General features: G+C 45.2%; 1 long non-coding RNA gene across 1 annotated transcript in view; it reads right to left on the reverse strand.

Annotated features, from left to right (window-relative positions):
* The window catches only part of LOC138297267 (uncharacterized), a 60,944-nt gene that overhangs the window by 21,799 nt on the left and 13,112 nt on the right, over window positions 1-26,033 (reverse strand). The window contains exon 2 of the long non-coding RNA XR_011203986.1: window positions 24,278-24,343. This is a non-coding gene — a long non-coding RNA (uncharacterized lncRNA). The remainder of the gene's footprint in view (window positions 1-24,277; window positions 24,344-26,033) is intronic.

Raw genomic sequence — 26,033 nt, forward strand, 5'->3', positions numbered from 1 at the left:
ACAACATATGGTAAATAGCTCAAACTAAAACATTTGGGTCATATATCTAAAATAATGTGTACATAGCTGTCCTCATTGAAAGAGAAGCCACTACTAAGAGTGGTGATAATGGAATATCAAAACCTCATCTAGTAGAAGTGGAAACACTCATCCATGGTATTTCATCATTTAGTCCATGTATATGGGTTCCCAATGTTGTTCTACTTCTAAGAAGTATTTCAAACAAACAAAGGCATGGATTGTCCATTGTCTGCTCTGTGACCAAACAAAGGAGTCACATCTCATGGGTTCTCAGGATTCATCACACTGTCTGCAATGTGGTCCCATCATTTATGCAAGAAGCCTGCACAGGACAATTATGACTCGTGTGATGATGTTAGCAGGGCTGTGGGAGTGAGGGGCAGATGTGGTTTGAAATCTCAGTGGCAGCATACACGTAGCTCACTTGACACACACCCAACACATACAACATGCATGCACAACTCATGCTGTCATGCAAATACATGTGGTCTCACATTGACAAGGTCCATGTGTCAAGTGATGTATGGAGATGGCTGTGATATCATCTCACCTAGTTTTGTGCTTCCAACATAAGGTATAATAGGGTACACATAGAACGGACACACACACCAAAGTCTAAGGACTCTATATCTAGCACGGAACACAGTTACATGCACATTGACTATTCCATTGATGCCACACCGACTCCACTTCCGTGGCCTTGACTTTACATTCTGGCACACATGTTCACAATCTAGCCTGTGAGGAGGCAAAATATGGTGAAGTACAGTGAAAAAGGTGAACATGAGGTACTTACCTGCTTCTCTAGTGCGCCATATAGCTGTTCATACAGGGGTAGGCCTTCCTCCACTAGCCTCTGTAGCTCGTCCGGGGAGAAGGCAGGAGCTGTATCACCGTTGGACATGGCATGTTTGCTTCTAAAGGCGGTACACAACAGCTGAGGTCGTGGAGGTCTTGCAGTGTCAGGAGTCAAGTGAGGGATTTTTCAGAACATGGCGGTAAGCTCTGCTACACACATTGCCGTCACCGGGGCCGGACACAGCCACTGGCCTGCAACCGCCACTTGCAACAACATTAGCCTATGGCTGTGTCCACTGTTGTAGCAACTGCCTACTGCCATGACAACTTATGCTGATAGTCACGGGCGGTTCCTAATGTCAAGTGGACTAGTTCAGGCAGTCACCATATAAAAAGGCAGGAAATGCAGTATATGGTTAAGAAAAATGTGTCACAACTCTGAAACTGTTGCTAATACCAATGGTAAGTGCTTGTCTTGTCCTGTCATGTGGGTCCTTTGACTTGGACACCATTTTTGTACATTGCTTGACACAAATGGCAACTTGCTATGTGGCACAGCCCTCTCTTCCTCCAGGTAATTTAAGTCCTGGGACATCAAGTCACAGTCTGAGTGGCAAGTATCATGCAGAAATTCTTGCTGTCCAGATAGATCATGTATACACATTTGTGGCGAAGCCAGGGGGAAACATGTTGATTTTGTGTCGACAGTGGCGATGTGAACTGTGTATCATGTCTTCAACTTATGACATGCCTTGTCACAGTTTGTCATTGACATGCATAATATATGTTGCAAGGGACAAATTGAGTGATGGCTAAACTCATTACTTGTCCTACATAGGTACCCAGGGAGGGGAAGGATTAGACATCCTCCTATCTAATATCCACTTCCAGACCTTCAGGCCATGGAAGAAAGGCACATTATCCAGATCTACCATCTCAATAGGCAAACAATAGTGGATCTCTGTCGTCAGTTGGAGCCAGATCTGATGGCTGCCATTCTTCATCCAAAAAGCATACCAATCATTACACAAGTCATAGCAGTGTTGCACTTCCTAACCACAGGGTCTTTAAAAAATACAGTGACCCTGTCTGCTGGGATGTCCCAGCCTATATTAAACCTTTTATTGAAGGATGTACTGTCAGCAATGTTAAAACACCTGTACAGCTACATTCAGTCTCCTCAACATGAGGATTTCGCTCATGTGAATGCTGACTTCTATGGTTTGGCACATTTACCACATGTTGTTGGGGCCATTGATGGTACACATGTTGCCTTGGTTTCACTGCATAGCAATGAAAAACTCTATCATAACAGGAAGAACTTCCATTCCATCAATGTCCAAGTTGCCTGTCTGGCGGACTTCTACATTTCACAGGTTTGGGTTCAGTCCATGATGCCTTCATCATGCAGAACAGCGCAATTCCAGAGCTGATGTCACCACTCTACCCAGAAAGGACCTTGCTGGCTGGTAAGTCAATTATGTCATTTTTGTTTGTATGCAATGCCTACAGCAAGCATTCAGATGAGAAGGACTCATGGTTGCATATATGTCCCATTCCATTACAGGGGACTCTGCATACCCAAACCGTCCATAGTTGTTGACACCGGTAAGGAACCCAACTATGCCAGGGGAAGTCACTTCAGTGATGCCCATGGAGTAACACAGTGTTTCATGTAGCGGGCTTTTGGGCTCCTGAAAGACAGATTTAGGTGTCTTGGCAAGGCAGGTAGAGCCCTCCTCTGCTCACCCGAAAAAGTATGTAAGATCATTGTGGCCTGCAGCATCCTCCACAACATTGCCCTGAGCAGATATATCCCATATATTCCAGATGAGGGGGAGCTGGCAGTACCACCGGGTGAGTATCCAGAGATACCAAGTGAGGATGACAGTGATGAAGAGGAAGGTAGAGACTTGCGGGCAGATATCATCAATCACTATTTCACTTGAGTGTAAGTATGTACTGTTATATGATTACTGTGACTGTACGGGGAACTGTAGGGGTCAGGATGTGTTGTGTAGGGTATTTTCATCCAATAGACAGGAGATCTCATGCTATGCAGTATACAGCCAAGGTTTGCTTGCCAAGGCAGACTTGCAAATGTTACTACCTTGATGATCTGCTTTGTTTGTGTCAGTCTCATTGCAATGTGAGTGGATCTACTGAAGTTTGATATGACGTTTGGGTCATATATATAATTCTTCTTGTCTAAACACCTTGTATTGTGTTTTATCCAGGTCTCATCACCATGACATCCTCATGTGAGCATTTCAAAGTTGTGACATTGCCAGGTAGCTGTTGCTGTTCAGACATATGTAGTGGACATGGATTGATTCAGGTAATGTTGGTCATGGGTATGGGGTGTATGAGTCCTGTGCCAAAGTAGCTTGGATAGTGGGTGGATGGAATTCTGAAGTACACAATACACTTGTTTGATATGGTGAGTTGGTCCAATTGTCTCATGTGTGTGATCACGTGGCCTTGAAACATGTCTTCAAGTGCAATCCATGCATTCTCCCTTCACATTGTGTTGACAATGATCCTGTATGAACTTTGTGTAGCTGTCGATTGTTTCCTCATTGCAGGCGAGAGTGCTTGTGCCACAACACTGACATAGGTTTGTGGCATGCCACCAGATGCTTGCTCGTTATAATAGGATGGACCTCTGATCAGGAACTGTTGTACTGCCCTTTGTCTGTGCCATGGCGTATGTTGAGTTGGCAGGCATATTTTTGGTAGGTGATAAGGCTCTAGCTAGTGATGTGATACACTAATTTGTTAGCCTATTTTATGGGACAAGGTCTGACAAAGCCCTTTCTTCTGTGGTCTGCAGGACGGTACCTTTGTAGTATCTAGCTTGACTCAAGATGGTTCTGCCATTCTTGGCTATGACAGCCCAGACATTTTGATAACCTACGTGCTGTACTGTGCAATAAAATGTTTGGTGTGACCAGACACTTGTATCATTGTGTTGCTAATTCTTCTCAGCATGACACTGCGTGAGACATTCCTCCTTCCATTACCCTCTTACGTCTTCCTCATTCGCATCTCATGGGTTTACAATTCAACCTTTCAAAATGTTGAAAAAGATGGTATAGGCAGTATTTTCATGATAGGTGTGCTTATTTACATATGTACAGGATATAATTGTGAGACTCAACAAAAAAGTAAAGTGAAGGATCAGTCATGGTGGATGAAATCAAATTAGTAGATGCCACAGCATTTAAAGTCCAAAGTCCAGTGTCCTACTGCCATGGAAAATGAAATGTAGTTAGAGAACAGTCAACAGAGAGAATCTGTGGTGCACAAATGAGTTGCTTCAGGAAGAGGTCACTTGCTGGCAGTGGTTGATGTCTTGCCATCCGCACCTCCTGGAGTCTTGGCATGTGTACCCCCATTTGCGGGGGATGTGAGGCAGGGGTGTCTGAGACAGGTCCTTCCCCTGACAGGGCCTCCCTTCCAGTGGCTACCACACATGTTGAAGGGGCTTGTGTTGCTTGGCCAAAGGAAGGGGTGTGGTGTTGCTCATGGTCCCTGATCAGGGCAATACTGATCTCCCTGTACACCCCTGTAAGGGAGGTCAGGATGTTGTTGGTGGCCTCCCACTTTTCCAGAGACTCACAATGGAAGTCCCTCTGTAGCTGCTTCATATCCCAGAGTTCGGCAAGTACCTGGCCTATCACACTTTGGGATTGTTGGTAGGCTCCCAAGACTTGGCTGATGGTATGCTGGCCACGACCATCTCTAGCAGCTTCAGGCTGCAGGCCCACACCATCCCTCCCAATCAACCTACTCCCATGTGCTTGTGCCCTTGGCACTGCATGCCCCTACCACTGGTTCCAGGACCATCATTGTCTGAGGTGTTCTGCTGTGACTCAGGATCCTGGACTGGGGGCACAAGATGGTTGCCACAGTCCTCAGGACACAGGTGTGGGGGCGACTGGCTGGCTGAGAAGTTGAAGCAACGGGGCTGGGAAGAGTCGATGTGATCATGGTGAGGCTCACTGGTGTTATCCAACAAGTTTGCTTGGATGGGCCAGAACATTCTTCAACACCCAGACACCCAGGAGTGGTGTCCTTACAGAGGGCTTTATCCATTGGGGGTAGTGGCAGTCTCTTCAGGGGTCTCAGTATTTGCAATGGCAGCTAGACTTGTTGATGTAAGAGATACAATGTTTAAGGTTGTATTGTGAAATCTACCTCCATTAGTAAACAGTGACATTTGGCTAAGGACATGTACACATTGTATTTGCAGATTTCCCTTATGTGACAGGTACACATGCTATCAGTTGTATGTACCTGACATTTGGGTAACAAACCAATTCCATTTCAGTCAACTAACTTCAGAATGTCTGAGTTTATTAGCACTTGGAAGGATGTCCATAGACTCATTTATTGCCAGCAGTGCAGGCTAAACAGTGGCTGGGCAGGATGTACTATAGGTAATTATAAGACCTAGTTGACTGTTATGTAGGCAGACCCTGAACCTTGTTGTCTATGTGATAGTTGTCATCTTATGGTCAGTGCATTGTGAATGTGTTGGCTGCCAATACCATTCATATGATGCATCTTGGGGCCTTTGATCATCCCTTGTATGTGGGATGGGCCCACAGCATTCACTCTGTTGACTATCCGTTTTCCAGGCGATAGCAGTGTGCTTGACCTGGGCTCCAAAGAGGTGATTTCATCCACCTTAACACAACTCATCTTCAGTGAAACAGGTATTTTTCTGGGGTGACTTGATGGTGATAACAAAAAAATTGATTGGTGGTAGGAATTAAACAGATGACAGGGAGTAAATGGAGTAGAAAGTTGCAAATGGATGTGAGAGGAGTGTGTTGAGGGTGTGGGATAAGTGCTTAGTGAAAGTTAGATGGGTGCCTATTCTATGGTTTTAACTTTTTTGATAATGCACTCTGGTTACAGTGTTTGGCATTGTGGATGCAAAGGACTGTGGTGTGTGAAGAGGTGTGTTTTATAGTGTGCTTTGCAGATGTGTCGTGTGTGGAAATGTGTGTCAGCTGTGTTGTTTTCAAATCCATCCAATGTGGTGTTGTGTATTACTTTGTTGACCGCAAACTGACATGGTTCGAACCTCCATTGGAAGACTGCCATTTCTGACCTCAACTGCGACTTTGTACTTGTAATAGTTTCTGTGGTTCGTTGACAAGCTGTCAGGGCTGGTGGTCGAACCGCCTATTACCCGCCCTCCAAAGTACTGGCAGTGTTCGTTTTTGGCTTGCTTTTGTCAGTCCTGCCTGTGTGACTCGTAATATGGCAGTCTGTATGACTATCAACATGGTGATCTTTTGGCGGCCGCCACTATGGCAGACTGGCGATCTGACAGCCAAACTCATAATCAGGCCTGAAATTACCCATTAATGTAAATAACTATTCTTACAAAAAAATATGTGGGGGGTCAATAACAATTCACAAACTGCATTTTGAAGTGCATAAAGTAGTACCACAGTAGTATAATCTATTAAAAAATGCAATTATCAAACCTATGAGTGGAAATCTTCACCTCCTTATCACTTGTATGGGCAGATATTCACACATATAAGTCTACTACTTAGTAGTAAATGTAGACAGAACCAGGGGGATTACTTATTACTAAATGGGAGGGAGTTAGAAAAGAGTAAGAAAAGGGTTAGCGAAGGCTATGGATGGATTTAAGGAAGGAGAGGCATCCACCCACTAAAGAGTAAGCCCATTGTTATTCACAAACTGCACTTCAAAATTACTACAGCCAGAAGAACCCAAAACAATAGTAAATGTACTCCACCTCAGCCCTAGATTAGGTTCAGTGCCACAAATGGCCAACCTCCAATATTGCAACATCCTCCTATTAAAATAATGGAAGGAGACACTTAAAATAGAATCCCATAGGAAATAGATGCTATCATTTAATTTGAGTTAAAAAATATATATATATATAAATGTAATGTTATGATAGACACGAGGATAGCTAGATAGCTAGACAGATAGCTAGATAGATAGCTAGACACATAGATAGATAGATAGATAGATAGATAGATAGATAGATAGATAGATAGATAGATAGATAGATAGATATTCAATGATACAATATTTTGATATTTTAACATGTTTAATTTGAAATTAAATGTAAGCTTATTTTTTTATAATTAAAGTAACCTACATTTATTATATATATATAAAACTTTTTGAAATGTTTAACACATAATAAGTATATATAAATATGCTACTTTATGAGGGATATGATTTAATTAATCTTAACAAAAACCTTTCAAATTAATGTAATATACTTAAATTAATTGAATGTTTAATTTAAAATTAAGATAATAATGGATGACTCTTTTTTATTTTGTTCTACATTTAAAATAAATAAATATCATTAATTTAGATAGATATTTTACATAGCAACATATATATTTAAAAGTTTAATAAACTTTTTATATATTTCCCATATTTTACCAGAGAGAGCTCTCCCCATCAGGTGCAGAGAAGTCTGCCTACAAGTGAAAAGTTAATAGCAGTAACCTTTCACAATTAACTTAATTTTGAATTACATATTTCATTCAATTAACTTCATTTTGAATTACACATTTCATCAATTAAATTAAATTGAATAAAAATGATTATTTACAAAATATTAAAAAAACTCCCACTAAAGTAAAATCTTTGTATTTATTTATTGTGCATTAAGATTGACAAAACAGTATGGTGGTCATTATTACAATGGTGGTTACTGTTAAAGTGGCGGTAACACTGTCAACAGGCTGGTGGCAATTACTGCCGAATTATGACCCTGCTGGTGATAACTCACATAGACAGCCAATGTACCACAACAACCACCAGGGTGTAAACACCACTGACCACGGATTCAAACATCAACATCCAGGCGGAAGATAAGATACCTCCCACCATATTATGACATAGCAAGCCACTATGATTTCCGGGCTGGTACCAATGCCATCAAAAGCCTGGCATAAACAAAACACAGAAGATGAAAGACTCGCGATCAGAGGCACAGAGAAGATCAACACCGCCATGGAACCGGAACTTCAAGTCTTCCCGATGCTCATTTATGCTATGCTCCACCTGGAACACCAACCTCGACGAAGACGACGGCGGTGAGTACAGCCGCCTAGCACACAAGGGAGGGGGAGAGGAAAAGGAGAGTGACACACACACGCACAACACACACCATACACACAACCAGCTGCAGAGGAAAATCAGTCTCACAGGACACGTCATAATAATGCAAGGATAACATTTAGCCAGAACTGATAGTGTAATGTGATGCCAACAGCCACCATATTGTCCATGTGACAAGAGATATTTGAGTCACTGTTCAGACAGGGCCAATGACCAGTCCAAAGTACAAAAGGCCCACATGGCCACAGGGCACAGCCCAAGCCCCAACTTGTTCCCTGACAAAATCCGCACTACACTGTGCAGGGGCATCATGTTGGGAATGGCCAGGCACCTCAGGGGGAGGAGGGTTGGGGGCACTTCAGCTGAACTGGGGAACTTGCCCACTGGTTCTGGAGGGGGCTCCATGCCCATTACTCTGTGTTGGGGAGTACAAGGTCACAGTCCCTGAGGTGGGGAACTTGCCCACAGGTTCCGGAGGGAGCTCCATGCCATTTCTCAGTGCTGGGGAGTGCAAGGTCACAGTCTCTGAGGGTGAGGGGGACTTGCCCACTGGTTCTGGAGGGGCTCCATGCCCATTTCTCTGTGCTGTGGAGTGCAAGGTCATAGTCTCTGAAGTGGTGAACTTGTCCACAGGTTCTGGAGGGGGCTCCATGCCCATTTCTCAGTGCTGGTGAGTGCAAGGTCACAGTCTCTGAGGTGGGGAACTTGCCCACTGGTTCTGGAGTGGGCTCCTTGTACAACAGCCCCTGGAGGGTGGCCTACATGCCCTCTGCTGGAGGTGAGGGCTGCTCTGTCCCAGCTGGAGGTGAGGGCTCCTTTCCCACTGCTGTTGGAGAGGGCCTCCTGCCTCTCTTAGTTGGTGGAGTGGGATCCTTCCCTTTCCTGGGTGGTGGAGTGGGACCCTTCCTTCTGTTGGGTGGTGGAGTGAGATCCTTCCCTTTTGTGGGTAGTGGAGTGGGTTCCTTCCATCTCTTGGGTGGTGGAGTGGGATCCTTCCCTCTCTAGGGGGCTGGATTTGGATTCTTTCCTCTCTTGGATGGTGGAGTGGGATCCTTCCCTCTCTTGGGTGGTGGAGTGGGATCCTTCCCTTTCTTGCCTCCGTGACTAGGAGGTGCCTCCACTGTCCCCGTGGACTGTTTGGCTGAGATGCTAGGCTGGGTCGTTGTGACCCTGCTCTTACAGGCAGGACAGGGGGGTAGAGGGGGAGGGAAGAGGTCAAGTTGGGCAAGGAAAAGCTTCTTAGGGATGGTGGGGCGGAATGAGGGAGGAGGGATGGGAGTGAAGGTTAAGGGAGTGATTGTTGGAGGAGTAGGTCTGCTGGACTTGCATGCAGGTGCAGCGGAAATGTGCTGATGTGAGGTGGATGGCTGTTGGGAGTCTAAGTGCGTGCGTTTGTGTCTCTTAGGAGGGGATCAAAAAGAGTGGGAGAGTACACAGGGGACCCATGGGTGGATGTTGTGGAGGTGTCTGAAAGTGAGGTGTGTGTGCTGCTCGGTTTGCTGATGGTGGGGGTGGCTGTTGATGCAGTACATGCAGGTGTGAGTGCAGCTGTGACAGTGAGTGAGGAGGAGGAAGAGGAGGAGGAAGAGGAGGAGGAGGAGGAGACAGTGGGGGCAGTGGATGTTGTATTGTGTGCAACTGTCTGTTGTTTGTGTGAATGTTTGTTGCCTGAAGTGTACTGCCTGTGTTTGTCTGTGCCACTCGTGTGATATTTTGTGTGCATGCTTCTCTGTATGTGTGCAATGGATGGGTTAGGTTGAGGAGATTGGGACTGGGAAGTGGTAGTTGGAGGGGGACGGTAGGAACAGGGACAATGGCTGACATGAGAGAGGAGGCCAGGGCCTGGAACGATCTCTGTTGGGCCGCCAATCCACTGTTAATGCCCTCCAGGAATGCATTGCATTGCTGTATCTAGGATGCCAGCCCCTGGATGGCATTCACAATGGTTGACTGCCCTACAGAGATGGATCTCAGGAGGTCATTATCCCCCTCACTGAGGGCAGCAGGGCTGACTGGGGCACCTTGGGCAAAATGCCTGGGGCCTGGGGCGAAGGAGATGCCCACCCTCCTGGTTGAGTCAGCACAGGCAACTCAGTGAGGGGCTACTGGCAGAGCAGTGCTGGTATGGAGGTGGTGGCTGTACCTGCAGCTGGGGTTGTCCCAGAGATGTCTGCCACCAGCAGGGAGCTTCCAACAGAGTCAGTGTTGTCACCTCCTGTCTCTGCTGTGGTGCTCCCCTCACCCTCTGTCCCTCTGGTTCCCTCTGTGTCAGTGGACTCTGCCTCTTGGGTCCTGTGGGATGCAGATCCCTCTGTCGCCAGTGCCCCTACTCCTCCACCAGATGATGCTAATGCAGACATGGACAGGATGACAGAAGAAAAAAGGGGGGAGAGAGAGAATGGGAGCACTGGGTCAATTACAGCACCAACACCACAGATGGCAAACACATTACCGTCACACACAGGGATCAGGATTAAGCACCATGCATCGCACTGGCATTCCATTTGCTAGGTACCACAGCAGGATGTAAGCCAACCCCTGTCAACTACACCCCTCCTGGGAGTCACTAAGCACTGTCTGACATGTAATGCAACCTAGCTAGGTTACAACATTGTGCAATGCAGCCATTACCCTTGAGATGGATCACGCTGCAATGTCTGACCTGGCATTAAGGGGCACCCACTAACTGACACCCACCACCAGGATCCCATGCCACCTACCAATTGTAGTTGTAACGCCCACTGTATTCACCCCCTTGTGGCTGCTGTGATGCCCTTGAGTGCCCATCCAGCTCTGGATAGGCCACCGCCAGTATGCGGGCCATTGTGGGGGTCAGGTTCCAATGAGCACCCCGCCCTCGTTGGGAAACCATCCCCAGCTGGGCCTTTGCAGTCTTCCGGGCCCAGCGTCTCAGGTCCTCCCACCTTTTCCTACAGTGTCTTTCCCCAGGGTCCGCATGTCCTTGGCGATGGCATACCACAATCCCTTCTTCTGATGGGCACTGACCTGCAGAGGAAACACAGACAGGAGGACACCATTACACATACAATCCAGCCTGTCACACATATGGCCCACAAATACCATTTCAAGCTCTATTGGCACACACATCGCCCAGCGCCCACCATGTACACTACCACCAAACATACCACCTCCCCAAATGACACAATGCTTGCACACACATCTCCATGCAACCTTGTCACATGCATTGTGCCCAAGGTGTAGTCACCTGTTGGTCTGAATGCCCATACAGCTGTCCCTACTGGGGTAGGACCCCATCTACCAAGCGCTCCAACTCCTCCGAAGTGAAGGTAGAGGCCTTTTACCAAGTCACACAGGCCATTGCAGGATCCAGACACTGGTCACAGTGCACACACAGTGTAGGTGTTGTCCTGTGGAAAGTCAGGAATGAAGTGAGGATTTAGATAGAAAATGGTGGTCACGTCCACGGCGGTGTACACCATCACCACCGCCGCTGATCCCCATTGTCCACTGTACTCCATAGAACCCCATATTAGCCAATGAGGATTTGCATGGCGGTGCAAGACCGCCTTCTGCCATGCCGCCCAACATTGGCGGAGTAACCACACTTCCACCTCTCCCTAGATACAGGACAGGTGGTTGTCATTTCATGGGGTGGATTACAGTCAGATAATCCATAACTGCGTCATTGCTACAATTTGCACATACATTGACATTCCCATTGTCCCATTACCTCAATGCTCAATGTGCACTGAAAAAGTGGTTCCATTGTTCAAATTGTGACACCCTACTCACTCGTGTGTCCCTTAGATACCAACCACTGTGGGTGAATAGGAGGAGGAGACAAGCCCCCGTGTACAGACCCCTTGGGGACTTGGCTACACTGGAGGACAGGCACATAATACTCACCTATAGACTGGACAGGGCCACAATCACAGAGCTGTGTGCTCAATTGGAGCCTGATCTGATATCAGCTATCCATCATCCCACTGGGATCCCCCCCTTGGGCAGGTTCTATCAGTGCTCCATGTCCTGGCAACTGGTTCTTTCCAAGTGACAGTGGGCTTGGCAGCAGGAATGTCACAGCCAATGTTCTCAATCGTGCTGGCAAGGGTTTTGTCTGCCTTGGTCAAACACATGTGCAGCTACATTGCTTTCCACCATATGGAAGATTTGGCCACTGTGAAGGCAGGATTCTATGCAATGGGACATTTACTCAATATTATTGGGGAGGTTGATGGTACAGATTTTGAGTTTGTCCCCCCGCCAGAATGAGCAGTTGAATCGGAAGAGTTTCCACTCACTCAATGTGCGAATAGTGTGCCTTGTGGACCAGTACATCTCCCACGTCACTGCCAAGTATCCTGGGTCGGTGAATGACGTCTTTGTCCTGCGGAATAGCAGCATCCCAAATGTGATGGTACAACTACAGAAGCACAGGGTGTGGCTAATTGGTGAGCCTGACTCCCCACCCAATATATGTCAGTGTATGCCTTCTAGTGTTAACCCCATACCATTGTGTAAGGCTAATGTTTGCCCCTCAATACATGCAGGTGACTCTGGCTACCCAAACCTATCATGGCTCCTAAGCCCTGTGAGGAATGCCAGGACAGGGGCTGAGAATGATGCACATGGGCGAACCAGATAGTAGTGGCATGCTGCATGTTGCACAACCTGGCCCTCAGAGACTGGAAATGCCCCTGTGGCAGCATTGGACCCTGAGGACAGTGAGGATGAGGAGGCAGAGGATGAGGATGTGGACAACAGAACATCAGGTATGCGTCAATACTTCCTATGACACACAGGTGAGACAGTGGAAATGACCTTTCCTCTGATTATTGATATTTTCTGTGTGGCTGTAGCAGGATGGCATTCACTTCCTTTGCATCTCTACTTACTGTCACCTGTGGCTTCTCATTTTGCAGATGTTGGTGATATAACAATTGTGTACCGATGTGATGACTACAGACAGCTACAGGTCATTAATTGTAGGCTATCACAGTGTTCAGATCATTTGCACATTATGTGATTGTTTCCGTAAATGCACATTTTCATCACATAAAACACTATCACTCAAGCTGTGTTCAAGGGTGTTTATTTTAGTGCAAATAATTGACAGAAAAGTGCAATGGAATAGGGTGATGGTTGAGAAAAGTCCAGGGTATTGTTCCAGTCTCTTTGTAGCATAGGTCTAGTGTCCAAGGGGACATAGGAAGGGGAGCAAAGGCAGTTTAAGTGGACGAGGTGACAGGGTGGGACACAAGGGGGACATTCAGGAGGGTCTCTTTTCCTGGAGGTGGTCTTGGTCTTGACAAGTATCTGTGGCTTCTGTCTGGGTCGCAGGGAATGTTTGCAGGGTGGTTCACCTTCTGTAGGGGGAGGGGTGCTGGTGGCCTGTGGGTCCTGTGGCAACGCCTTCTGCCCACTAACTGCAGCGGAAGTGGTGGGCTGGTCAGTAGACTGGCTGGTGGTAGGGGCACGCTGGTGTGCTGTCCATTCCCTCATGATGTTGGCCACATCTGCCAGCACCCCTGCTATGGACACCACTGTGGTGTTGAGCGCCTGCAAATCCTCCCTGATCTCCTGATGGTGCAGGCGCTTGTTCTCCAGTATGTTGGTAAGTATCTGGTACATCTTGTCCTGGGATTGTTAGTAAGCCCCCAGGACATTAGTGAGGGCCTCCTGGAGAGTTGGTTCCCTGGGCCTGTCCTCCCCGTGGTGCACAGCGGTCCTCCCAGTGTCCCTGTTCCCCTGTGCCTATGTCCCCTGAACAGTGTGCCCACTGCCACTGACTGCAGGTCTCTGATTGTCTTGGATTTGAGGTGTGGACTGGGGTCTCTGTGCAGGTGAGCACACAGCTGATTGACGTGTCCTGGGGACTGTGGTGTGGGGACGTTGGGTGGGTGCTGTGGTGTTGCATACTGATGGAGGAGGCTCTGTGGTGGACTGTGAGTTGGCTGGGGTGGCCCACGGACCAGTGGTCCCTGATGGGCCAGGTAGTTCATCCAGATCCTAAACTCCAGAGTTACTGTCATCACTGGGGGCATCTTCTGTTGGGGAACCGGATAGTCATGGCTCCTCCTCGACGCTGAGATTGGCTGAGGCACCTGTGGGGATGTAAGTGATGTAGTATGTTTCATGTCTGTGACATATTGTACATCCCTAGCTTCCCCTCTATTGTTGCTGTTGCCCTGCCACCCTTGTTTGTGTATGGTGATGTATTGTGGGATTGTTAGTTCTCCAATCTGTGCTTGCTTTGGTGATTGGTGTACATGCCGGGCCGGGAGGGCTGTTCATGCATTGGTATAGCATGCAGGGATTGGCATTGGAGTTAGTCATATGTGTAGGTGCAGTGTGTGGGATGGAGTGGAGTGATGGGAGTGAGGGTGAGGGGGTATGATGGCATGCAGCTATGGGGGTGATGAGTAGTAAATGTTGACTCACCAGTGTCCAGTCCTCTGGCTACTCCAGTGAGCCCCTTAGGATGCAGGATTACCAAGAGTTCTTTCTCCCATGCTGTGAGCTGTGGGGGAGGAGTTGGGGTCGACAGCCAGTCCTCTGGATGGCGAGCTGGTGCCTTGCTGCCATGGAACGTAACTTTACCCGTAGGTAGTTCCACCTCTTCCTGATGCCGTTCCTTAGTCTTGGATGCTGTCCCACGGCGTTCACCCTGTCCACGATTCTCCACCATAGCTCCATCTTCCTGGCAATGGATATCTGCTGTACCTGTGCTCCAAACAGCTGTGGCTCTTCCCTGACTATTTCCTCAACCATAACCCATACCTCCTCATCAGTGAAACGGGGGTGCCTTAGTGGGGACATGGGTGTTGTATGGTGTGAGTTGTGCAAAGGGTGTTGAGTGATGTGGTAGGGTGTGGGATGTGGGGTGCGTGACGGACGGATGGGTGTTTGTGGTGTGTGTGTGTGTAGTTATCTCAGTGGTCTTTGTGTTAGTCTTGTGGCGATTATTGGTGTTCATAAAGGATTGTGTGTAATGTGGGCAGGTGTTTTATAGTGCTATGGGTGGGTGTGTGTGGTGTGTGTCAGTGTCAGGTGGGTGATTTTCCTTTAGGCCAATGTTGCGTTGGTTTATATTGGGGTGGCTATTCTGAGCACGCCGGTGTGTACCGCCAATGGTTTACCGCCATTGATGGTTATTCGTGGGTCATAATGTGGTGGGCGTTGTTTTGTTAGCGTAACGGGATGGGTGTTCGTACCAACACTTTACCACTGTCCTTTGGGCTGGTGGATTTGTGTATGTGGCAGTATTCTGTTGGTGTTGTGTGTGTGTGTCATAATATGGCAAATGGATATTCGCCACCCCGGCGGTATGTTGGCGGCCTTCACTGCAGCAGTAAGCACCATTTACTGCCAATGTCATAATGAGGGCCTATGTGTAGAATTGCTTCAAATGAATTGAATTATTACTTTTATTAATTGTATTCTTTTATTCACAGTTACATTTATTTTTTTATTTAAAAAAGCTTATCAAAATATTTTATCATAAAATGATTTTCATTTTTGTATGTACTATTTTGAATTACGCTTATTTATAATTTAACAATGTCATGATCAATTCATTTATTTTAGCATTATTATATGTGGGGTTCTTTTTTCGTGCCCCAGCACCATTATTTTCAATGGGAGGGTTTTGCAGTACCATTGGTTGGCCATGTGTACTGCTGGACGTACTCCAGGTCTTTTTTGTCTTTAGTAACTATGCACTCATAGATCTGGCTCCACTGTTTATTTCAGGTGGTAAACGCATGTATGTCTACACTTTGTAGTAAAGTTACACTCAGATGTAATAAATAACCAAAGGTAGTATATTTATTACAAACATGGCTGTTCACAAAGGTAACTTACGCTTGTGAGTAAATCTACATGTGTAATTTACTCTTACATATTTGAGTAACTTTTCTACTTTTGGTTATTCACAAACTCAGATTGTGTAGTTACTCTAAAGTGTAAACTTCACATCTCCACCCCTTAAAAAAGGAGGTTGAACCAAATTTACAGGTGTAAGTTACTACTAAAGTGAACATTAATTTGTAAAAAAGTACATATTTTTTATTTAATTATAAAATACTTCAGTAACTTTATTTGCAATTAAACAGTAACTTTTATTAAAATGTAATTAAATTACATTTAAATAATTCTATCTACTATTTTTAATAATAAGTAATATATACATCAAAACATATTTTGTTACTTAAGATTGCAATTTATTTTTTTATGTAATTGTACCATTTTTCAATCATTATTTTCAAGTTTTATAAACTTTTTACATTTTTCCTATATTTTACCATACCGAGCTCCCCATATATACTGTGGAGTCACCCTATAGTAAAGCATCAGGAAGATACATTTAAATGTTTTTTTAAATGAAAACAAAAGGCTAAAGCACTATTAAATAATTTCTATTAGATCTGAGCTGGAGAAATATATTGCTGTTTTGGGTATAGTAACTACAGAAGTGCAGTTTTTGAATAGCTATAGGCTTGCTCTGTTGTTGGTGGGTTCATGCCCCTCACTGACCCTCACTGATAGTCTCTAAACCCATCCTTAGTCTTCCCTGATGCCCTCCACTTTATTCATAAGTATTCCCCATTTCCAGCCACTGACCTGTGTCCTTTTCATATGTGCTTCTAAAACATGTACTTACAAATACAAAGTTACTGTTTTCCCTTACTGTAAAGGAATAGTAGATGATTGGGTTCAAATGGTAATCAATGTGATTTCTCTTACAGCTGAAATATAAAAAATAAAACACTTTCATCAGCCACATATTTGTAATCCAAAGCCCCACTTAAAAACATCCTCAGCAGTGGTGAGATTTTCACTCTGAGTCCTGTGGAATTCCATAAATAAACTGTGCACTCCGGTCATACCAATTGGGACTTTTAGCACATATAAACTAATGTATTGTGACTTGTAATATGTGATTAAGGTATGCCTAGGTTCACTTAGGTGTTTTTTAGGGAACAGAGTGTTTTTGAAATAATGCTAAGAACTCATGCCTCATATGCAAAGTCCTGTCCTAAAGGGCCGTGGTAGAAGCAGGCCATGTCGTTTGGCGGCCGCAGACTTCAAGGATTAGTCATCAGACATCAGTGATTCAAAGAAGTGCTTTTACTAGAAATAAGCACATTTGTTGTGCCTAATAACAAATGATTGGGTGAATTCATGATGAACTGAGAGTTTTTAAAACCACACGAAGTTCACTTGCTCATCCCAGAAGTCCATTAGCCTCCAACTGGATGCCCCGCTACCACATCCAATTGAAAATGCAATTGTGTCAACATAGCTTCCTGTTTGGGACACTGACTGACACCCAGCCTGGGCTTGCGCCTTTTTGCAAAGTTTGAAGGAAATTGATTCTTTTCACTGGATGAAACATATACCTTTACGTATGATATAAATGCAACTTTCATAAAAAGTCCCTTCACTAGCACATCATTTTGTGAAGGACATGATATATTAGCACTTGTCACTTAAGGCCTCATATAGAATATGGCAGGTGGTCTGACATCAATCACGGTGGTAAAGGTAATTACCTCCTCCATCATGGTTTGAGACTACCTCCCACACTGTTTAGAGATCTGCACTGGCTCTGGGGAGTTCTCTGTGCCTTCAGAGAAGCTGCCGCCATGTTTCAAGTGCCACTCAGCAAATGTTTTTATGCATTTCAAAACCAAACTTACAATGTTTGTTTTAAAAAAACAAAACACTGGAGTTTTCTCCCTCGAAGTAGGGGGCTTTTTAAAAAAAATTCTCTTTGGGACAGCCAGGGTTTCCCCGACAGTCCTGAGCTAGAAGAAAAGTTCAGCAGACTGTCTGCTGTATATAGGGCCGATGGTCTGATACACCTACACGGATAGCTTCTGATCCATTGGACATTAGAGTAGGATGTCCACTTGCAGAGCCAGCAGGGCACTGCTGTCAGCAGAATGAAGTTTCATCAATTTCTGAATAGAGCTGGCAGACCATCAGGTTGGGAAATAAGGTACTCTGACCCACTTGAGACAGAGGACCCTGTCCAGAAAACTATAAATCAGGCCCTTAGTCTCACAGAGATACTTTGTTGACCACTGATAATTAAGAGTATGGGGGACCATCACAAGGTCCTACAAACAAAGAAGTGGATAAAATGTAATTTACACTGAAAAAAACATAAAATGAAGGGAAAACGCACCCCCCTCGGGGCTCAAACATCTGGAAGCTTTTTATTCAGTGGAAGAGAAGTGAATGCCAGGAAGGTTGCTAAAAAGCTGTTTGATTAGATGGTGGACTGGGAACACGTAGGCTTGTATTTTCTAATATGTGCTAAGTAGAGACACCTGAAAGTGAAGCCTGAAAATGAGTTTGCAGGGTTTGAACTTGATAAGCATGTAAAGACTGAGTACATCAGTAGAAGACAGCTAGTTTGGGAAAGGAAAGCATCTGAAAATATTCTACTGAAGGTGCTGCAAGAGATATAGGACTAGAATTACCCCAAAGTCTGCATAGTTGCATTACACTGCATACAATGTGAAACACATGTATGGGGAAGAGAGCAGAATTAGAAGATTGGGTCACAGAGGGTGGAAGAGTACCACATGAAATGCCACCAATAATTTGCCAGCCATAATTTCGAGGGAAGAGTAATAGTTTGGTTCCTGTTCAAAAGTACAGTTTGCTGCTAAGGTTATGGCAAGTACATATAGAAAAAATAGTAAACAGAAAAAGGAAAGAAAAATACAAACAAGCAACCAAAACTTCTCCACAAAATTGTTGTTATGACAATTACATTTTACTCCAAAAAGTAACTATACATTCCTTTCTTCATTCTTTTTTCTTTAATTTAAAAAAAAAAAATAGCATCGTATCTTGATTATCAATGTAATCATTTCTAAAACTGACTGTTAAAATATCATGGAAACAATGTGTGTGACTCTACCAAAAGCAAAATATGTATATTCACTGAAAGAACCCAAAGTGAAAGGGACATTTTCATTAGGTGAAATTAAAACAAACAAAACCACTGAAAACCACAAGTTATGCTATTGCAAATAACTGTGATTTATGGCCTAAAGAAACTATAACTTGTGCCCCTTCCATCCATCGTATTGTTATCTTTTATGTCAGTGATGTTCTCAATGATGTCATACAAAGTCATGAGTGGTGTAATATGTGAGATAATTAGCTGTGCTTGGCGAGTTATAGTTACTTTAGGGCACGAGTTACAGTTACTTGAGATAACTATAACTGTGAAATGTCAATGGTTTTGTTCATTTAAATTGCACCTAACAATAACGTGCTTTTTATCTTTGATTTTTTTCAGTAAATTTATAGTTTTTTTAATGTATGTTACTGTAAATTTACTAAAGACATGCCTTATGGTTTTGTCAATAAATATTTCAATAAAGCATTTATAATAATAATAAAATATCTGACAGTCTTTTATTTTTACACTCCTCGGGCCACATACTGTAGTCATAAACTTAAGCACCAGAGGTCTCTACATTCCCAAACTGAAGAGTAAAAGCACCAGCTCTTCGAATGCTTAAAAATATCAATATATTTCCCTCGGGTCATATTCAATAGACCCCAGGAATCATAGGTTTAATGTTTTTAAGGATTTGTGAGTAAGGGGGTTGCTGCACTCCCTGAAGCTCCCACAATACTTAAAAAAACATGCTGGTGGAGGTATCACCAGCAGTAAAATATATGGAAACAATCCCATGAAAGGCATTATAGGGTGCTCCTTGTGAGGAGCAGTGAATAATGAATGAGCTGATCCAGGTGCTCATTTATTTGTCTTTTTTTATGGGTGTCCCAGGGCCAAAGATTTAGTTTTGCTGGCAGTTGTGGGGGAGCCCCAGGTCCCCCACAGTATGCCAGCTCCCTGCAAGCAGCCCCCTTCAACAGGGCTGCACAGGAGCAGGTAGCATTTTTATGTTTTTGGTTTCAAAATGTGAGGTGCCCTGATGTACACCTGGGGCACCCACAACAGTTTCTATTTTTGGGGCTGCCAGGAGAGCCCCAGGCCTCCCACAGCATTCCAGCTCCCTGCAAGCAGCACCATGGGCCACACAGGAGCTGGCAAAATGTTTTGGGGCTTATTTAGAACTGGGGTGCCCTAGTGCCCACCTGGGTCACCCACAGCAGTTTGTAATAGTGGGGGGTGTTGGGGAGCCTCACAGCTCCCACGACCCCACCAGCTCCCCTAACATCACCAATCCCGGAGATGGTGTCCCTGGGGACAACATGAATGAGCCTGCCATAGGGGGTGAGTTCCCCAGGACCATGACCTCCCCCACCAAAGCTAGGGGGACAGTGTATCCCTACCCTGCCCCCTTATGTGATTTTGTTTACACTTTTCTTAAGGACAAGGGAGTCCTGACATGGCGGCCATCACATTTTTGTTGCTGTGGTGGCAGCCAATCAGATCTTATGTCTAGATATTCTAGATATGTCTGCTCTGCGGTTCCTCTATGGCATGAAATATTCATTATTTTTTAACATTATTTTCCTAACCTATACTAAATGGAATGAGACCAAATCACACAACTGCACGTTCTAAACCAAGAGCTTACTTTCTTAAAAATTCGGTGCAATTCTGTAACAGTGTCTAAGGGCCTAATTATGAGTTTGGCGGTCCCCAACCACCATGGTGGAGGTGGTGGTCTGACTGCCATCAGGTTGGCCTTTATTATGACACCGCTGTGGTTCCGTGTGCACCGCCAGAGAGCACAGACCGCCAAGGTAACGAGGCCTGCACCAGCAGTCCCGCGGAGCCTGTGTTTCTGTCCGATCCATTATGAGGTTGCACACTGTCAATGTGACCATTGCATGCCAACCAGCATGTCTCAGAAGGCGGAAATAGACAGTATAAAGGGAGACACCCACCTGTAGACAGCCTCACTCATCCAATTCTGCCATGGAACCCATCGCACATGTCCTGCTACTTCTGATGGTCCTTGAAGGTGCACGAAACCAACTCCACGTGGACGCCACTGAACGTAAGTACACACACACACCTTCCTGAATCAGAATGCTTAAGGCCTCATTACGAATTTGGCGGTCTGCTAAGTAGTAAGCTTATATGTGTGAGTGTCTGCCCATACAAGACTTAAGGAGGGAAGGATTTCCACTCATAGGTTTGATAATTGCATTTTTAAATAAATTATACTACTGAGGTACTACTTTATGCACTACAAAATGCAGTTTGTGAATCGTTATTGAGCCCCTCATTTTTCTATTTAAGTATAGTTGTTTACATTAATGGGCCATTTAGGTCCTGATTACGAGTTTGGCTGACCGCCAGACAGCAATAGTGGCAGCCGCCAAAAGATTGCCATGTTGGAGGTCATACAGACTGTCGTATTATGAGTCAAACAGCCAGGCCCACCAAAAGACAGCCAAAATCTCGACACCGCCAGGACTCTGAAGGGCAGGAAAGAGGCAATCCGACCACCGGCACCGCCAGCCTGACAACCAACCACCTAACCTATTACAAGCTGAAAATCGCCATGGCAGTCTTGCCATTGCGGTCTTCCAATGGCGGTGCAAACTGCAGAAGCCAAAACTCCCCTCAGTAATACACAACACCACATTTGAAAGATTTGAAAACAACAAAACTGGCACACATTCACACACTAGACAAACCCAGCAATCACATTATAAAGACACCCTTTCACAAACCACAATCCTTTGCATCCCCTACGCCAAACACAGAAGACAGAGCAACATCAGAGCAAATCAAACAACAGATTAGGCTCCACACCATCTCATACAAAGCACACATCACACATCCTCACACCACACCCAACACACATATTTATATCTTATCACACTATTCACCGCATAGACCCCTCATCACACAGCACCTAGAAATTATTTTCCTCATCACTTCTTAACCACCACCATGTCACCACAAAAAACATCCATGTTTCACAGATGATGAGTTAAGAGTCATTGTGGATGAAATCATTAGAGTAGAGCCACATATCTTTGGAGCCCAAGTCTAGCAGTTCACTATCGCTAGGAAAATGGTAATGTGGCAAACAATAGTCAACAGAGTGAACTCTGTAGGCAGCTTCCTGTGCACAAGGGACAACATCAGGAAGAGGTGGAATGACCTCAGTGGAAATGTACATTCCATATCCACCAGGCACCAGCTGGTGGTCCACAAGACTGGCGGTGGCCCCCAAACTCCTCTCCCACAGTTCACATCATGGAGGGATTAGGTATTGCCCATTCCTGAGGGCTTGACAGGAATACCTGGGGGAGTTGAGTCGGGTAAGTGACATGAACAAAATTTGCCCACCAAAATGTATTGGCATAAATGTTCACTGATCAACTTTCCCCACCTACAATGTCACACCCCACAACAGTCCAGTATCCACCTATCAATAAACCCCTTTCTGGCCTCCTACATGCCAAAAACACACATTTGGAGGACCAACATCTCTGTCTCATCTCTGTATAGTGGGTGTAAAACAGGATTGACAGCACTACAACTCATAGCAGGCACTGTTCCACCACCACTAAGACCAGAACACTGTAGCCCAGTCCAAATCACTAACTTTGTCAACTCCACATTGGAGTGTACCCAACTGAGAGGATACAAACTGTACAGTGTGTGGCTAGTGCAGGCCAAGACAGCAATGCCAAGGTCAGCAGGCACTGGTAATGTCAATCCACTCAGCCAATAGTGCGTGCAGTGTTACTAGGAGCATTCCCCCGCTACTCAGCCTTTGCCATGTACTCACCCATGGGAATATTAATTGCATAGGGCATGCCTAGGACGGGTCAAGAAAGCAATGCCAAGGTCAGCAGGAACTAGTAATGTCAATCCACTCAGCCAATACTGTGTGCACTGGTACTGGGCCAGTCCCCCTCTATTCAGCCTTTGCCATGTACTTACCAATGGGTGATATCAATTGGATAAGGTGTGGCTTGGTGTGGCTAGGACAGGCCAAGACAGCAATGCCATGGTCAGCAGGCACTGGTAATGTCAATCCACTCAGCCAATGCTGTGTACACTGCTACTAGGACCATTACCATTCCCCTTCTACTCAGCCTCTGCCATGTACTCACCTAACTGGATACGGTGTGGCTAGGACAGGCCAGAACAGCAATGCCAAGGGCATAAGACAAGGGAATGTTAATCCACTCAGCCTATACTGTGTCCACTGTTAATAGCACCATTCCTCCCCTACTCAGCCTTTGCCATGTACTCACCTATGGAGATATCAACTGGATTTGATGTGGCTAGGACAGGCCAAGACAGCAATGCCAAGGTCAGCAGGTACTGGTTATGTAAATCCAATCAGCCAATACTGTGTGCACTGCTACGAGGGTCATTCCCCCTCTACTCAGCTTTTGCCATGTACTCACCTATGGGGATATTAACTAGATAAGATGTGGCTAGGACAGGCCAAGACAGCAATTCCAAAGTCAGCAGGCACTGTCTACTCAATGCACAAAACATGCTAACCGTGCAGCTCACCTAACAGCCATTTACATCAATTTGCTAAGAAAGTGTAGCTACCTGAGTGGAAGACTTATGTATGCTGTGTATAGAACGTGGTGTAACATGACTGTAGATACCAGAAGGAACAGTACCTCTAACTCCAATAACCAGGACACTGCCTACAATGACATAGTGCTTGTAGCAGGGTTGACGATGCCCTGACTCCTTACAATACCCCAGGGAACTCGGAACAGTTCCCCAGGTGCACCTTCGATTGCTGGATTTGATGTCATCCTGCGTCAACCCGGATCAAGAAGAGAAAATTGAACACGGAAGAGGGCGAGGCGCGCGCGCTGGAAGCTTTGAAGGAAGAGAGGACGGAAGAGTTGGATGAACAGGAGAAGGTGAAGGGTAGAATAACAGCAGACGACGGGCTGCAGGTTGCAGCGTCCGAGACACTACGATGCGAGCTGACAGCCCAAGTAGCCCGGACTGCCACTGGAACCAGCCACGTCCCTGGAGGGATGTGGCTCATGCAGGCACATGCCTGCTTACTGAGCCCCTCGGGGTACTGCTGGTAAAAAGCATAATTGTAGATAGCTGGATCTCGAATTTTTTTTTTTTTTTTTTTTTGTATACTCTCTTTTACAATTTCACAAACAACGGGTTTCACCTAGAAGGACAGGACGCCCTGTTGAATGCTCTGCTCAAATTATTTACCGGATTTGACCCCTCAACAGAACGTTTGCTTTCGCACTGAGAACACTTGTTCTTTCCTATAAGGAGAGTCCCTAACTTGTCACATACACTAGCGGGTTGGTGTCCCTGCACTCCTTACCTTATAAAAGATTTGAATAAAAGAAAGAGATGGTCACTTACCTTTGGTTTCAGTTTTGTTTTCCTTTCGTGCATTCCACAACAGCACGATGCTCAAAACTGGAACCCCTGTAAAGAAAGAAAAAGAGAGACATTACAAAGGAATATATATACCAAGAAAGAGGATGGGAAAGGAATAGAATACCAACTACAGAAAGAAGAAGGAAGAAGAACCAGAAGGAAAAAAAGGAAGAACCTATGAAACAATTTAAAGTGATCAATAGAGACTAAAAGAGGAAAGTATAAATAAAAAAACCATATCACAAAGGATCACCAAGCTTGAGCATTTTCTTTCCATTTCTGGGGCAAGGGACCCCTACAATGGTGTCAGAAGTGGGATATTTTGACGTATAAACCCCGGAAGGAACACCATGGAAAGAAAACCAACACTCAAAGAGATGATACAGAGTTTGGCGGAAGGACAATGCCATCTCCAGATAGTCTGGGAAGAGCAACAAAGGGAGGCCAAAAGTGATAGGGAAACCCCACAGAATGTCCTCAAGAGCCAGGCTACGATAATAGCCAACAATCAACTAGTACATGAGACTGCGTTACAGAAGTTAACAGATACTAATGCAACAACTCAGGTACACCCCAATGTGCCAAGTTCAGTCCAACAAAAATTTCAAGATGGTGAAGATCCCGACACGTTCTTCACAAATTTTGAGCGTGTCGCCACTTCTGCCACGGTGGGGCCAATACGTGGCTCCTCTCCTGACCGGGACCTTACAAGTCGCTTACCAGGCTATAAACCCTCGCGGCACTACTCCATACCCCGAAATCAAGAAAGGAATTCTGGAGAGAACCGGACATGACACAGAGTATTACTGGATTAGGTTCTGCAAAACCAAGTAGACCCCCTATGGAGAATCCACAAGCTCTTTATTTTCGGAATTCAAGACCTGGGCTTAAAATGGTTAACACCTAATAACCCAGACAGAGATGACATAATTAAAATGATTCTATTAGAACAAGTCCTGGAAGCATTACCATCATCTACTCAAAACTGGAATGAGCAACATCCCAAACTAAACACCCCTACAGCAATAGATCTTGCCTGTGCCTATCACCGGGCCCCTGAGTTGAAGGCAGGAACACAAAAAGGACTCTCCATGGGCCAGCGGCCCCCTCTGCCCCCTCTTCAACCAAAAGTGACTACGAATTCTGACGACTTCTTGACCCCAAAAAGTATAGAGAAAAACCTGAACCAACCACCTCAATGCTACAATTGAGCAGAATGGGGCACTTCACGCGCAATTGTCCACATAAAGGTGACCACCCAGAACCCATGGAAGTTGGGGTCACATGGGGAAGAGTGTTTTATACTGGGAAAGACACCCCACAGTATACGAAAGACATTCTTATCAATGAACAATCCACTCATGTATTAATCGACTCTGGGTGTGGCCAGTCGGTCAATAGGGCCAGTTTAGTGGATAGCCCGATATTATCCTCGGATGAATAGATGTCTATCTGTTGTATTCACGGGGACCTCAAAGAATACCCATTATTCCTGGTATCAATTGATTGGAATGGCCAGACGGATACCATTAGGATGGGGGTTATTCCACATCTCGTGGAAGAAGTCATAATAGGAACAGACTAAGACAAGTTTCCCAAACTATTAGATAGCATCAAAAGTACAGATAAAATGAGAGCATGGTGGCAGGAAGCTCCCTTTTCTCACAAAGACATTTCCCCTGGAAAAGAGAGACCCAAATTAAGTAGAGCAGAAAAACGTGAAGGAAGAAAGACACAT

Source organism: Pleurodeles waltl, chromosome 5 (assembly GCF_031143425.1).
Source record: "Pleurodeles waltl isolate 20211129_DDA chromosome 5, aPleWal1.hap1.20221129, whole genome shotgun sequence".
In the NCBI taxonomy this organism is placed as follows: domain Eukaryota; kingdom Metazoa; phylum Chordata; class Amphibia; order Caudata; family Salamandridae; genus Pleurodeles; species Pleurodeles waltl.